We start from the raw sequence: 14,996 nt of genomic DNA, 5'->3' as shown, positions 1-14,996 counted from the left end.
GATAAGTACTACTATAGTTTATATAAACAAGCTGCTGTGTAGCCATGGGGGCAGCCATTCAAGCACAGGATACACAGTAGATAACAGATAAGTACTACTATAGTTTATATAAACAAACTGCTGTGTAACCATGGGGGCAGCCATTCAAGCACAGGATACACAGTAGATAACAGATAAGTACTACTATAGTTTATATAAACAAGCTGCTGTGTAGCCATGGGGGCAGCCATTCAAGCACAGGATACACAGTAGATAACAGATTATTACTACTATAGTTTATATAAACAAGCTGCTGTGTAGCCATGGGGGCAGCCATTCAAGCACAGGATACACAGTAGATAACAGATAAGTACTACTATAGTTTATATAAACAAACTGCTGTGTAACCATGGGGGCAGCCATTCAAGCACAGGATACACAGTAGATAACAGATAAGTACTACTATAGTTTATATAAACAAGCTGCTGTGTAGCCATGGGGGCAGCCATTCAAGCACAGGATACACAGTAGATAACAGATTATTACTACTATAGTTTATATAAACAAGCTGCTGTGTAGCCATGGGGGCAGCCATTCAAGCACAGGATACACAGTAGATAACAGATAAGTACTACTATAGTTTATATAAACAAACTGCTGTGTAACCATGGGGGCAGCCATTCAAGCACAGGATACACAGTAGATAACAGATAAGTACTACTATAGTTTATATAAACAAGCTGCTGTGTAGCCATGGGGGCAGCCATTCAAGCACAGGATACACAATAGATAACAGATAAGCTTTTTTTTTTACATGAGCGACAATTTTTCTAAGCACAACTATTTTGTCCAAATTAATTAAAGTCAATGAGCGTCCAGATAATTTTCGCCAGCAAATTTTTGCCGCAAATCAATGCCTGCCGAATAAATCCACCCATCACTACCCCTGGCAAGTCTGGGCCTCACACCACCAGTTGTCTTTCCATACACAACACAAGTTATGAGAATGTTTCCAATACAAGGTCACACACAAGGGTAGGCCGCAGCAAAATACGGCAAAACTCCTTTTGACATGAAGCACGCAAAGTTGCCCGAAATATCAAAACGTGCCTAGTTGGTCAAATAACATGATCCCATGCAACAATAATATTAGGAGAGGCCCTTATTGGAGGTAGGGTTGCCACCTTTTTTGGAAAAAAATATCGGCTTTCCTATACTTATCTGTTTTTTTCCTATTAATGACATTGGCATAAAGCACTATATTTATTTAGTAAAATTCTGGCCAGATGGCAACCCTTATTGGAGGATATCAAATCTAATCCCCCTTTAGCACCAGTCTGCATTGTTGTAATCGTTTTGTTTGGTGAAGCTAAGCAGCCATTTTTTATTACAATCTGACCACCAGAGGGCAGTGTTCCAATGGAGTCCATTTCCTGTGGACTCAGCAAGTCCAGGCAGTATGGATCCTCCCGTTCATATGAGTAGAATAGAAATATGGAGCTAAATAAAACTCCCTGCACAAAACACGCAATGTCACCTTTTACATTAAAGGAAAGTGAATGTAAAGGCTCTTTATAAACATGAGTTAACAGTGTCCCTTTAAGGAAACCAGATTTTGCAAACAAAACAGGGCTTAGGGAATTAGTGGCATTCTGAGCTGTGTGTTTACAGAGGGAGGTGTTTTCCCTTTAAATGAAGAATCCCCCATTCTACCAACATGCAAATGGTGTAGGGTCTCCAGACAGAAGCAGTGGTGGAATTGCATGGAGCGAGCGCATTTCTTTGACACTGGCATTATGTAACAGTCGAGCCGCGGCGAAATGCATCTGGCAGCTCCAGAAATAGCACAGCCCTGGGCTCAGCCAATCAGCTGCTGCAGGATAAAGTTGGCTGCTCTGCAAACACTTGGGTCTGAGCTGAAACTTCTGCTGCACTGGGCTTGTGGACTGGATTGTCTCTGTTAAACAAAAACACACACAGGGGGTTGGGCACTTGTGAGCTTCCCCCAGGCCTCTGCCTTGGCTGCAGCCAAGACAAACAATATTCTCCTCCCCTTCGCTTTAAATATCAAACTGGTTAAGACTAGATTGTTCAAGCTTAGGCTTTTGGCAAGCACTTCCTAAAGAGAAACCCTCTGCCTCAGCTCTCCTCTCGCCTCCACTGTGTGTCGGAGCTGTGCCGAGAGTCTCTGCTGAGCCAGATTCAAGCTCTGCCCCCCCACATCCTCCTCCTTTGCCTAAAAAACTGAGAAAAACAAGAAAAACCGGCCAAAACATTGGTTCTACTGCAAGTTCCTTGCATGAAGCAAATGCTTGGCTGCTTGCCGGCCTCTCCCCAGTGTCGTTTTTCAAGCCCACTAATGAACAATCCAGGCTGAGCCTGTTGTTGCCTTTTAGTTCGGTGCGAAACGCGTCACCACGTCACTGAAAGCTGCCCGACGACTTTCTAAATAGGAAACAAGCTGGGCTGGCCGCAGGCAATTTAATGACATTCCATGGCAGGCTGTGCCCGAAATATCAGATTTCTAGGCTTTATATATGTAAAAACAGAGAGAGCGATTAATGCAATCATGTTACAAGAGACTTATTACATAACATTTAAGTGTGTAGCTGCCATCTTTAAACACAGGCATGTTTCACGCAGGAATGCATTTTGTATTTGGGTCAGTGCCATGAAAATAAGATGTTTCCTACTCCGTGTCGTATCTCACAGGAGCCGCTGTTTATACCCAAAGGTTCCTAGAACTGCAGCCATAAGATGATGGGATAAGGGCGTGGGTCTCTGTCAGATAAAAGGGCAAAACGCAAGGCTTTCTTAGCAAAATATGGATAACGGGTGAAAATTTTGGGGTGTATCACTCCTGCAGGAAAGGATATCCTCTTTGCCCCCACAACCGTTTGAGCATTCAGCTGCATATGTGATCTGCAAGGGCACTGGACTCTTATTCTCCAAGAGCCACAGTCATTCAGATCTTGTCACCAAATACAAAATATTTGGTTTCTGTCCGTAGGTTTGAGCCGCTGAGGAGGCATTCAGTTTTGTGGGAACTTTAGATGCACCACAATGTGTTGTGTGGCCTTGTACACTTTTTCAGTGTTACTGGTGGGGTTGCCACCTCTGTGTGACCACCATCAATGACATCAGAGGGTAGCGTAATGATATCAGGCATGGGGTGATGATGTCATAAGCTAGGATTGTAGCAAACAATCTTCCTTTTTGCCCCAGACTCTCTAGAAGTGTAATGCCCAGTGTTGGTTGGAGGGGTCGGCACCTCTTCTGAAATACCGCAGCAAGAAATTTACCAAACACTTTAGGCAGGTGTAGCGCGGATATCCCCTGCACTTTTATTAAAGTCACACGATGTAACGTTTTGGGGCGTGCCCCTTCGTCTGACAAAATAAAAGTGCTGGGGATCTCCCGGCTACACCTGCCTAAAGTGTTTGGTAAATTTCTTACTACAAGCTAGGATTGGGCAGATCAGGGTTCCCAGCAGCAGAGTTTATTTCCAGGTTTCAGAACTCTATTGAGCAGAACAGGGAAAACTTGACTGTATGGTCAGAACCTACCAGCCTACTATCAAGTTTATTCTATGGCACAACCTTGAGGACCCCGACCACATTACCCTTGAGCCCAGTTGTAAGGATGGAGGTAACTACATAACCTACTAAGCTGGTGCGGAGGGAACAATGAAAAGTTAGTCTGAAGGTGTTCTAACTAAGCTTGTGTGTTCCTTACAAAAGCCCACTTCACCTGCCACCTACTGCCACCCCAGTCCTACTTTACAACAGGGGTCCCCAACCTTTTTTTTGTGAGCTACATTCAAATGTAATTGGGGGGCAACATAAGCATGAAGTCTCTGGGTGCCAAATAAGTGCTGTGATTGCCTATTTGGTAGCCCCTATGTGGACTGGCAGTCTACAGGAGGCTCTGTTTGGCAGTACACCTGGTTTTTATAAAACCAAAACTTGTCTCCAAGCCTGGAATTCAAAAATAAGCACCTGCTTTGAGGCCACTGGGAGCAACATCCAAGGGGTTGGTGAGAAACATGTTGCCCATGAGCCACTGGTTGGGGATCATTACTTTAGGATGTGCTTTATTGCATTAAATGATTAACCACTCATTGACAAGGAGTGAAAGGTCTTAAATATTTACATTGCTCAGATCCAAGATAAGGAATCTGTAATTTTTTTGAGTATTGGCTGCACATGGAAGTCCATGCAGAGTGGTCAGAAGACAACTAGAGAACTGTCCTGATGGAACAAAAGACCCCCTTAGTGCTTGCCGTGCTCCTCAGACTGCCCCAGTCGTCTTTCTATGACATCAGCATTTGCATACAATTTGGCACCCAGCAATAGCTCAATTGGATAGTTGGCTCACTAAGTGGAAAAAGCTGGACGGCACAGCTGTAGAGCCAAGTGTCAGTGTCGTGTCTACCCCCAAGACATGGTATTTCAGGACTCCTTCCCGTTATTCTTGGTACAAAAATGCAATATGCAGTTGTGCACCTTTGTTTTATCACTTTCAGTTGTTCAGAAATCGTTTTCTGATTTTTGGAATAAAACCGTGAGGCAAGAAAGAAACACTGGCACCACTAAGCCCAGCAAGACGAGGGAAATAGCGTAGCTCTCATTGGCTCAGCACACAGTTCTAAGACTGGATCCTAAAATCACTAACCCTCTGATTGCCTTTCTCGGAAACAGGGGCCCCCTTTGATTGTAGAGTCAAACAGATGAACAAGCTTGGGTTATGCACTGCATGGCAGTGGTCCAGGTTACTCCCATGGGTGCAGAAGATGCCAAGAAGAGAGTCTCTGTTCTTTCAGTTTCCCAGGATATTCGATTGGCATTTCTGTGCATGTTCTAATGCCAGTGCCTAAACTGCTTAAAGAACAGTCGTCTGTCTGTCAGTGACTAGAGATTTCGTCAACATCAACATGTCTGCATGTGCCAAAGATGCCAATAGAGATGCCCCAGCACTGAGGTTGTATCAAGATGGGGTATTAGCTGCCAAGCCAGCACCCCAAGACCGAGTCAACAGCTATAAACTGGGAATTGATGTCTCCACTTCTATCAGGTTTGCCTAGGCCCCTATTGGGTTGTGATCATTGGACAGATCTCTGCAATCAGAAGACCTGGAGGCACAATAGCTTCTTGTGCTGAATCATGGGCTGAATCATCTGCTCCTTTTTGAAAGAGCCCTATTGTTTATTATTGTGTTAAAAGGGGTTGTTTGCCTTCAAATGAACTTTTAGTATGATGTAGAGACCATTTGAAATTGGTTTTCATTTTTTATTATTTGTGGTTTTTGAGTTATTTAGCTTTTTTTTCAGCAGCTCTCCAGTTTGAAATTTTGGCAATCTGGTTGCTAGGGTACAAATGACCCTAACAACCATGCATTGATTTGAACAAGAGACTGAAACATAAATAGGAAAGGCCTGAATAGACAGATGAGTATCAGCGCTGCACAATAAGGTGGCGCTCTATAAATACCTTTTATTAATAATAATAATAATAATAATAATAATAATTAGGGATGCACCGAATCCACTATTTTGTATTCGGCTGAACCCCCGAATCCTATGCAAAATATTCGGCCGAATACCGAACCGAATCCGAACCCTAATTTGAATATGCAAATTAGGGCTGAGAAGGGGAAATTTTTTTCACTTCCTTGTTCTCTGACAAAAAGTCACGCAATTTCCCCCACCCCTAATTTACATATGCAAATTAGGATTTGGATTTGGTTCGGCTGGGCAGAAGGATTTGGCTGAATCCGAATCCTGCTGAAAAAGGCCGAATCCTGGCTGAATCCGAACCGAATCCTGGATTTGGTGCATCTCTAACAATAATAATAATGTTATAAAAAGTAGCAACAACAATACATTTGTAGCCTTACAGAGCATTTGTTTTTTGGGTTCAGTGACCCCATTTGAAAGCTGGAAAGAGTCAGATGAAAAATGCAAATTATTAAAAAAATATATAAAAGAAAGAATAATGTAGTCCAATTGAAAAGTTGTTGAACCACTCCTCAGAATGAACAAAATTAGTGATGGGCGAATTTGCGCCATTTCGCTTCGCCGAAAAATTTGCGAATTTCGCACGAAATTCGCAAAACCGCTAAAAATTTGCGAAACGGCGCCGGCGTCTAGTTTTTGACGCCAGACGGTTTTTTTGACGCCGGCGCCCATTTTTGACGCCGGCGTCCGTTTTTTTCGAAAAAAATTTGACGCCGGCAATTTTTTGTGGCGAATTGCGCAAATTCGCCGCGAATTCGCGCCTGGCGAATAAATTCGCCCATCACTAAACAAAATGTCTTGAGTTGGTGACTAGTTGATCACAGCAGCAGGACATTGCCCAAAAACAGCTCCATTAGGTCACCCTTTGGGGGTCTGCTCCATCTTTATTTATCCACTAGACCAGGGGTACCCAAACTTTTTTTAACTGCGAGCCATATTCAAATGTAAAAAAAAGTTAGAGAACAGCATAAGATTGAAAAAAGTTCCTAGGGGTGCCAAATATGATCTGTGATTGGCTATTTGGTAGCCTTTATGTTGACTGGCAGCCTATAGCAGGTTCTGTTTGGCAGTACATTTAGTTTTTATACAACTAAAACTTGCCTCCAAGCCTGGAATTGAAAAATAAGCCCCTGCTTTGAGGCCACTGGGAGCAACATCCAATGGATTGAGGGGCAAAATGTTGCTCACGAGCTACTGGTTGGGATCAATGTGTTTTAAGAAAGTGCTCGTCAATATAAGGATATCTCCCTTTCCCTATTGCATGCTAATGATTTCCAGGTGTGAGTAAATAAAATGAGCTCAGTTACACAGTGTGCAATCAGGTATATACTGAGTCGGAAGCTGCTGTTCAGGTTGCAGGGAGAGATCAAGCAGCTGTAGGTATTGCCTGTAACATTTCATTGTGGTTCAGCTTCGGAAGGGCTCACTTCCCACAGTGAAAATGAAAGGAAGCGGTGGTGAGTATGTGTTTGTATATAATAATGAGCCGTGGGGAAGGAAGTGAATTGCAAGAACAACACAAGTTACTCGCGGTCACATAATAATAATGGCTCTTGTATTGCCGACAGCAAATTTGCTGCTATTCAGACCTGCGTTTTAAAGGCAGTGACATCAATAGGAATCTATGCAATATTTTAATCTGCTGAGTCGGTAAACGTGATTGACATGGACATTGTCTTGTTCTTTTTTTACAGGATCACTTTCATATTTTAGCATATTTTATATAGTGAACTTATTGCACGAGGCTAAAGTTTGAGCTTGTCAATAGCAGCAATGATCCAGGACTTCAAACTTGTCACAGGGGGTCACCATCTTGGAAAGTGTCTGTGACACTCACATGCTCAGTGGGCTCTGATTGGCTGTTGAGAAGCTAAGCTTAGGGCTCGTCACTAATTATCCAGCAGAAAATGAGCTTCCCTGGCTGTAATATAAGCTGATGCTACAGGTTTGCTGATTATTCAATTCTGATGCTAATTGCACTGGTTTCTGTGCTGCCATGTAGTAATTATGTGTATTAATTACTAATCAGCCTTATATTGTGACATTTCTATTCTATGTGTACTGTATATTGTGAGTGGGTCCCTAAGCTCAGTAAGTGACAGCAGCACAGAGCATGTGCAGTGAATCAGCAGAAAAGAAGATGGGGAGCTACTGGGGCATCTTTGGAGACACAGATCTTTACTGCTAAAGGGCTGTGGTTGCCTTGGGCTGGTACAGAAGCACAAAACATCATGTACAACATTTCTACCTACTTCTTTAGTTAAAGGGGTTGTTCACCTTTTAAATTAACTCTTAGTATGATATTCTGACACAATTTGCAATTGGTTTTCATTTTTTATTATTTGTGTTTTTTGAGTTATTTAGCTTTTTATTCAGCAGCTCTCCAGTTTGCTATGTCAGCCATCTGGTTGCTTGGGTGCAATTTACCCTAGCAACGGTGCATTGATTTGAATGACAATATGGAATAATAATAGGGAAGGATCTGAAGAGAAAGATGAGTAATACAAAGTAACAATAACAATACATTTGTAGCCTTACAGAGCATTTGTTTTTAGATGGGGTCAGTGACCCCCATTTGAAAGCTGGAAAGAATCAGAGGAAGAAGGCAAATAATTCAAAAACTATAAAAAATAAATGATGAAGACCAATTGATAAGTTGCTTAGAATTGGCCATTCTATAACATAATAAAAGTTAACTTGAAGGTGAATCACCCCTTTAAACTTTAGTTCTCCTTTAAGAGGAAATGTCAGATTTGTTACTGTAACAAACAAGGGAAAGTTGTGCTCACCACTAGTTTTTAAAAACATTAGGCGGGGGTGCAATGAGGCTGTGACCACAAAATACATATAGAAAAATACAAGATTCCTCTGCACTCAACCCATTATCAATATATTTAAGACAGAGACATTTTGTGCTACTGCTACTGAAAAATGCCTTACCCTTTAAACAAAACAGGGATTGTTTGTCCATATATTGCAATATATTTAAGCTGACCAACTACGTCAAAGTCATCCCATATCTGGCCAGTCCTATGCTCAATTTTCATCTGATTCATTAAGAATTCTATGGTTTAATTATACATTTTATAAAAGGGGCGAATACGTTTTACCTGCAACTTACTTGCTGCTTTCAAAGTAAAACTCCCAAACTTGGCTGCCCTTTTATTAGACACCAGTGGGATCACCTGACTATAGTTGGAGGGGGTGGGAGCTACAACATAGAGCTGGTCACTGCTCTTGTAGAACTATAACAAACAAAACAAACTGTTTTGTTTAAAGGGTAAGGCATTTTTCAGTAGCAGTAGCACAAAATGTCTCTGTCTTAAATATATTGATAATGGGTTGAGTGCAGAGGAATCTTGTATTTTTCTATATGTATTTTGTGGTCACACCCTCATTGCACCCCCGCCTAATGTTTTTAAAAACTAGTGGTGAGCACAACTTTCCCTTGTTTGTTATAGTTCTACAAGAGCAGTGACCAGCTCCATGTTGTAGCTCCCACCCCCTCCAACTATAGTCAGGTGATCCCACTGGTGTCTAATAAAAGGGCAGCCAAGTTTGGGAGTTTTACTTTGAAAGCAGCTAGTAAGTTGCAGGTAAAACGTATTCGCCCCTTTTATAAAATGTATAATTAAACCATAGAATTCTTAATGAATCAGATGAAAATTGAGCATAGGACTGGCCAGATATGGGATGACTTTGACGTAGTTGTTCAGCTTAAATATATTGCAATATATGGACAAACAATCCCTGTTTTGTTTAAAGGGTAAGGCATTTTTCAGTAGCAGTATGCACAAAATGTCTCTGTCTTAAATATATTGATAATGGGTTGAGTGCAGAGGAATCTTGTATTTTTCTATAAAGATTTGTTACTGTGACACCCTTACCAGCTGACTGGCTAAGAGAGGATGCTGGGAGATGGATATAAGTGACAGCTGGAGCTATTTCGCCCACTGAACAGCCAACAAACCATGGGTTACATCATGGATCCCCGGGCTCACAAGTAACATGTTGCTCCACAACCCCTTGGATGTTGCTCTCAGTGGCCTCAAAGCAGGTGCTTATTTTTGAATTAGTAGAGTCTCCTGTAGGTTGTCAGTCCACATAGGGGCTACCAAATAGCCAATCACAATCCTTATTTGGCACCAAACCGGATATCTGTAGAGCAGGCATTCAAATATGGCCTATGACTAAGGGTTCATAACACAAAATGCGTCAGGCTGCTTCTTTGTGACATTAATAAAGTCTTCACTTGTTCTTATCCACCTGGTGGAACATTGTCTTATTTGAGTGTCTGCTCTATAGATATTTCGTTTTATCCCTTTGCTGAAGGCTCAGGGCAGTGCACTCGGGCCTCTTCCTTGATGAGGTGAGTTGTCTCACTCTTTTGGACCCTCCTTTAGTCACTTATTTGGCACCCCAGGAACTTTTTATCATGATTGTGTTGCTCTCCATCTCCAACTACATTTGAATGTGGCTCACTGGTAAAAAATGTTGGGGACCCCTGGGTTACACAGACCCTCACTCTAATCTGGGAGTCGGTAGCCCTTAAACAAGCAGGAGCAGGAGTTGTACGGATGTCAGTTTCTCGAGAGTGGAGTGGAAAAGGCATCAAAGTTAAAAAAAAGCTGGCAACTTTTCCTTTTTTTCAGAGTGATAGGCTACAAAAGTCCTTAATTTTTTTTTTTTTTTTTTGTAGCCGGTTTTCTCTGGACATTTTCTAACATATGGAACATTAATTTTACAGTGGGCTCATGTGTAGGGCATTATAACAACTCTATTGTCTTTATTAAAGGATAACTAAAGCTCAATAAGGAAATAGAACTAGACTAGACTTATGTAATGAGGTTCTGTACCCACTCATGGCCACCATATCCCTTTAACAGGGAAGATCTGTGTCTGAAGGTGCCCCCATCTTCTTTTCGGCAGATTCCCATCACATGCTCTGGGTTGCTGTCACACACCTGAGCTTAGGGACCGACTTTATATATACAGGTTGGGGATCTATTATCCAGAAACCCGTTATCCAGAAAGCTCCGAATTAAGAGAAGACTGTCTCCCATAGACACGTTTTATCCAAATAATCCAAATTTTAAAAAATAATTTCCTTTTTCTGTGTAATAATAAAACAGTATCTTGTACTTGATCTAAACTAAGATATAATTAATCCTTATTGGAAGCAAAACCACCCTATTGGGTTTATTTAATGTTTCCATGATATTCTAGTAGACTATCCTAATTACAGAAAGATCCATTATCTGGAATAACCCTGTACCTGTACTATATAAAATTCCTGGCTGTTTACTTCTACACATTAGATGGCAGCATAGAAACCCCTACTGTCTGCATCAGGATTCATTAAGTGTTCAAGTTCTTGAACAGCAGCTGAGATCACACTGAGCATGTACAGTGCCCCTGACTCTCCAAAGATGACCGAGAGCCAAGATGGGGAGCTCCTACAATAAAATATGAAGGTTGAGATAATTGCTGTTTTAGGGTTGCTGAACCTCTAGGCTGGGGGTTATTTATTAAAGTCCAAATGCCAAAAAACATGATTTTTTACTAAAAAATCTGAATTTTAAGTGGTGAAAAAAACTGGAATACTTCGAGATTTATTAAACCCAAAGGATGGATAAAGTCAAAATCCGAAAATCCGGCGTCTCAGACCTGCCGAGGTTTTATATAAGTCAATGGGACAGGTCCCTATCCTATTTGGTCTGCGCTGGAATTAGCCTGAAAATCTGGCTATTTTAGGCTTTTCGGGAAAAAAACATTTGAATTTTTCGCATTTCGCATTTGGTCAGACTTTTGGTCAGACTTTTTTCATTAAAAAAAGTCGGATAAATTAGGACTTTGATAAACAAGGCCCCCCCATGTAGTATCTAAAATAAAAATACATTGCTAGTTATATTTTTGTTTAGGCTTTAGCTGTCCTTTAAATGACATTGCCACCTGGTAGTCCCTTAGCTCCAGGCTAATTGGAGAATGTTTCACTAGCCCCAACCCTACCTGCCCAGTGCTCAGTGGGGCTACTTCTCCTTCCAGCACTTTGTTGAATCGCTGGTGTGAACAAGCCTCGAGGGCTGCTCAGTTATTTAGGATCCCAAAGCTGAGAACCTCGGTTCATTTACAGTATCAGCTCTTTGCGAGCCCAGGCAAGTCATTCTCTCTCTCCCAGTGCCGCAAGCAACAACAAAAAGAATCAGATTACCGTATATACTCGAGTATAAGCCGTCCCGAGTATAAGCCGAGGTACCTAATTTTACCTCCAAAAACTGGGAAAACTTATTGACTCGAGTATAAGCCTAGGGTGAGAAATGCAGCAGCTTCTGGTAAGTTTCAATCAAAAAATTGAGGGGTTCTGCTCCCATTGGAGGTGCCGACGTCTCGTTTTTGGATGCTGGCAACCATTCTTGGACGCCGGCGGATATTCTTGGAGACTATTCTTAGGCGCCGGCGACTATTCTTAGGCACCGGCTACTATTCTTAGATTCCGGCGACTATTCTTCAGCGCCGGCGACTATTCTTAGGCGCCAGCGACCGTTTTTGCGCTTGACCCGAGTTTAAGCCGAGGTAGAGTTTTTCAGCATATTTTGGGGGCTGAAAAACTCGGCTTATACTCGAGTATATACGGTATAAATTGTGCCCGAACAATGATATAAAACTTTATCTGCGCCAGGCATTTCTCTGAATGTTATCACTTGGCACAACCGGGATCTGCATCTCATCAAGTTTCTTTACTAAATAGGTTGTGATTACTGCCGTTCCCAGTTGAAAAGTAGCAAAGTCAATAAGTAGATTTATTATATATATTATTGTATAGATGATCTGGTTTGTTTCTCTGATACCCACTTGTACAAACAGGAGATCAAATAATGAATGAAGAGTGCTCTCCTAGGCTACATGTGTCGTTCAGCATTTATATAGGACACACACTATAGCTCTTCTGGTTTAAAAGTTATTAAAGTTTCAAGGTGTCAAGTTAAAAGTTGACAGACAGCTGGTTAATGACGGTAAGGGTAATGTCACACCTGGAGATTCGGGGAGATTTAGTCGCCTCTTCTTTGGGGCGACTCATCTCCCCGAACGGCTTCCATCTGTCTGGCTGCTATGATGAAAAAAGCCTGCGGCATGGTACTCGCGGCGCTTCATTTTCCGAAGTCACCCGAAATTTCCTCTTGAGGCAACTTTGGAAAACAAAGCGCCGCGAGTGCCATGTCACAGGCGTTTTTTCATTAGAGCAGGCGGAAGACAGGGGGAAGCCGTTCGGGGAGATTAGTCGCCCCAAAAAAGAGCCGATTAGTCGCCAGGCAACTAAATCTCCCCGAATCTCCAGATGTGACCTTACCCTAAGAGTGGAGGAAGCACGAGACTGCCTGGTTAGGATGTCAGTAGACACTTAGGGGCAGATTTAATAACCAGTGAAAAGTCGCCACCGTCCACTTCGTACCCAGCGCAACACTTTGCCAGGCGAAAATTCGCTCAGACAACGCTAGTTCACTAACATGCGGTGTTTTGTCCTGGGCCCGGAACGCTGGCGACTTTTCGCTAGTGGTACATCGGTAATGCAAACATTTTAAAGTAAAGACACACTAGCGGTCATTTCTGCTAAGCAAAAATTCGCTAGAGATCTTGAGATCAGATTTATTTGCTTATGGCGGGGAATTCTTGATGTTATATGTTGCAGAAATACTTTACATTTACATAGTTTATTACACAAGTCCAGGGAACCTTAAAGGGGAAAGAAAGGCCAAAACTAAGTAAGCTATATCAGAAAGGTCTATATAAATACATCAGTAAACCCTCAAAGTAATGCTGCTCTGAGTCCTCTGTCAAAAGAAACAGCACATTTCTTTCCTTCTATTGTGTACTCATGGGCTTCTGTATCAGACTTCCTGTTTTCAGCTTAAACCTCCAGGGCTAGGGCTTGAGCATGCTCAGTTTGCTCCTCTCCCCCTTCCCCTCCCTGCTGTAATCTGAACCCAGAGCTATGAGTGAGCAGGGAGACACTCGGGCAGGAAGTGAGGTCACACAAAGCTAATATGGCAGCTGCTATCCTAAACAAACAGAGAGCTTCTAGAGCTGTTTACTCAGGTATGGTAAAGCATTCTGCAGAATAAATATAGTGTTGTATAGCTTGCACTATTGTGGCTAAATTGCTTTAGTAGCTTTCCTTCTCCTTTAACCTGTGCCTTTTATAAATAATCTGCCAACCCTCAGTTGTACAGCGCTGCTGAAAAGGCTGCCGATTTCTTATAAATAGTTTTTGATGACAATAATAATTATAATAATAAATGAGAAGCACCCTTAGCAAATTGACAGATCTTTCCTACACGAGAAGCCAAACAAATATCAGGGAATTCCATTGGGATCTTTGGTTGCACATGTTTAATACATCAAGTACAAATGCGTGGGTTTCGGGGTGGAAATGTTCACGTGAAGGTTAACCAAGGAGATGTATATTAAAAAAACTTATTATATTCGCTTTAACCATCCCGTTATAGAATTAGCCTACACTCATTCCACTTTTAATTTTTGGGCTCGTGTCTCTAGGGTGATTATTAGGGCTTGGCTTCTATTCTATTTATTTGTTTATATCTTTATCCACATCTAATGGGGGAAAAGTGGCCGGGCACCAATCTGCTGGAGTCTGTAGGCTCTTCTGTGCGGTTACTCCCACACTCCAGAAACATAAAGACGGGTTAATTGGCTCTTGATGAAATTGACCCTACTGTGCATAGACTGTAAGCTCCCCTTGGGCAGGGATTGATGTGAACGATGAAAGTCTCTCTAGTGTGCAGCGTTAACATGTCAGTGCAGTGTAAATAAAGGGGAAACAATGGGCATTTTTTCCATGTAACCTGTTGCACTAAACATGGTGGGTGATCTGCAGTCTTTCACATCTACTGAATCTAAAATGGTTTAAAGGTTAGCTTGGCCTTACTACCCAATACTACAATACCCCCTCCTATTAGAACATGTTAGGGAGTCAAGTAGGTCTCTGAGACCACTGTCCAGGGCCATAGACTTAAAGATCAAGTTGCCTGATGATCTTTCACCTTTTACTGGGGGATATTGTTATTATCTGATCCTTGGCCCCTAGGGCTATCAGGAGAGGGTCATGTCAACAGCTGATGCAGTCTTAACTCCTAAGGGCAGAGACACACGATCAGATTTGGGGAGATTAGTCGAAACTTTGGGTGACCTCGGAAAACGAAGCGCTCGGAGTGCCATCCCATCTGTGATTTTCATTCTAGCCAATGGGAAGGCAGGGGAAGGCAGTTCAGGGAGATTAGTCGCAACAAAGAAGAGCAGATTTGTCGCCGGGCGACTAATCTCCACATATCTGACCGTGTGTCTCTGCCCTTAGGAGTGTAGACTGCATATATTTACCTCTGTGATGTGCAAAGGCACAAGCTCTGTTTCAATGTAGAAATAAAAGCCTCTGCTAAGGATGATATTAAGAACTCCTTGGATTTTTTTATTAGACACTTGTGTCAGA

Source organism: Xenopus laevis, chromosome 5L (assembly GCF_017654675.1).
Source record: "Xenopus laevis strain J_2021 chromosome 5L, Xenopus_laevis_v10.1, whole genome shotgun sequence".
NCBI lineage: Eukaryota > Metazoa > Chordata > Amphibia > Anura > Pipidae > Xenopus > Xenopus laevis.
Note: the sequence above shows the minus strand (reverse complement) of the source record.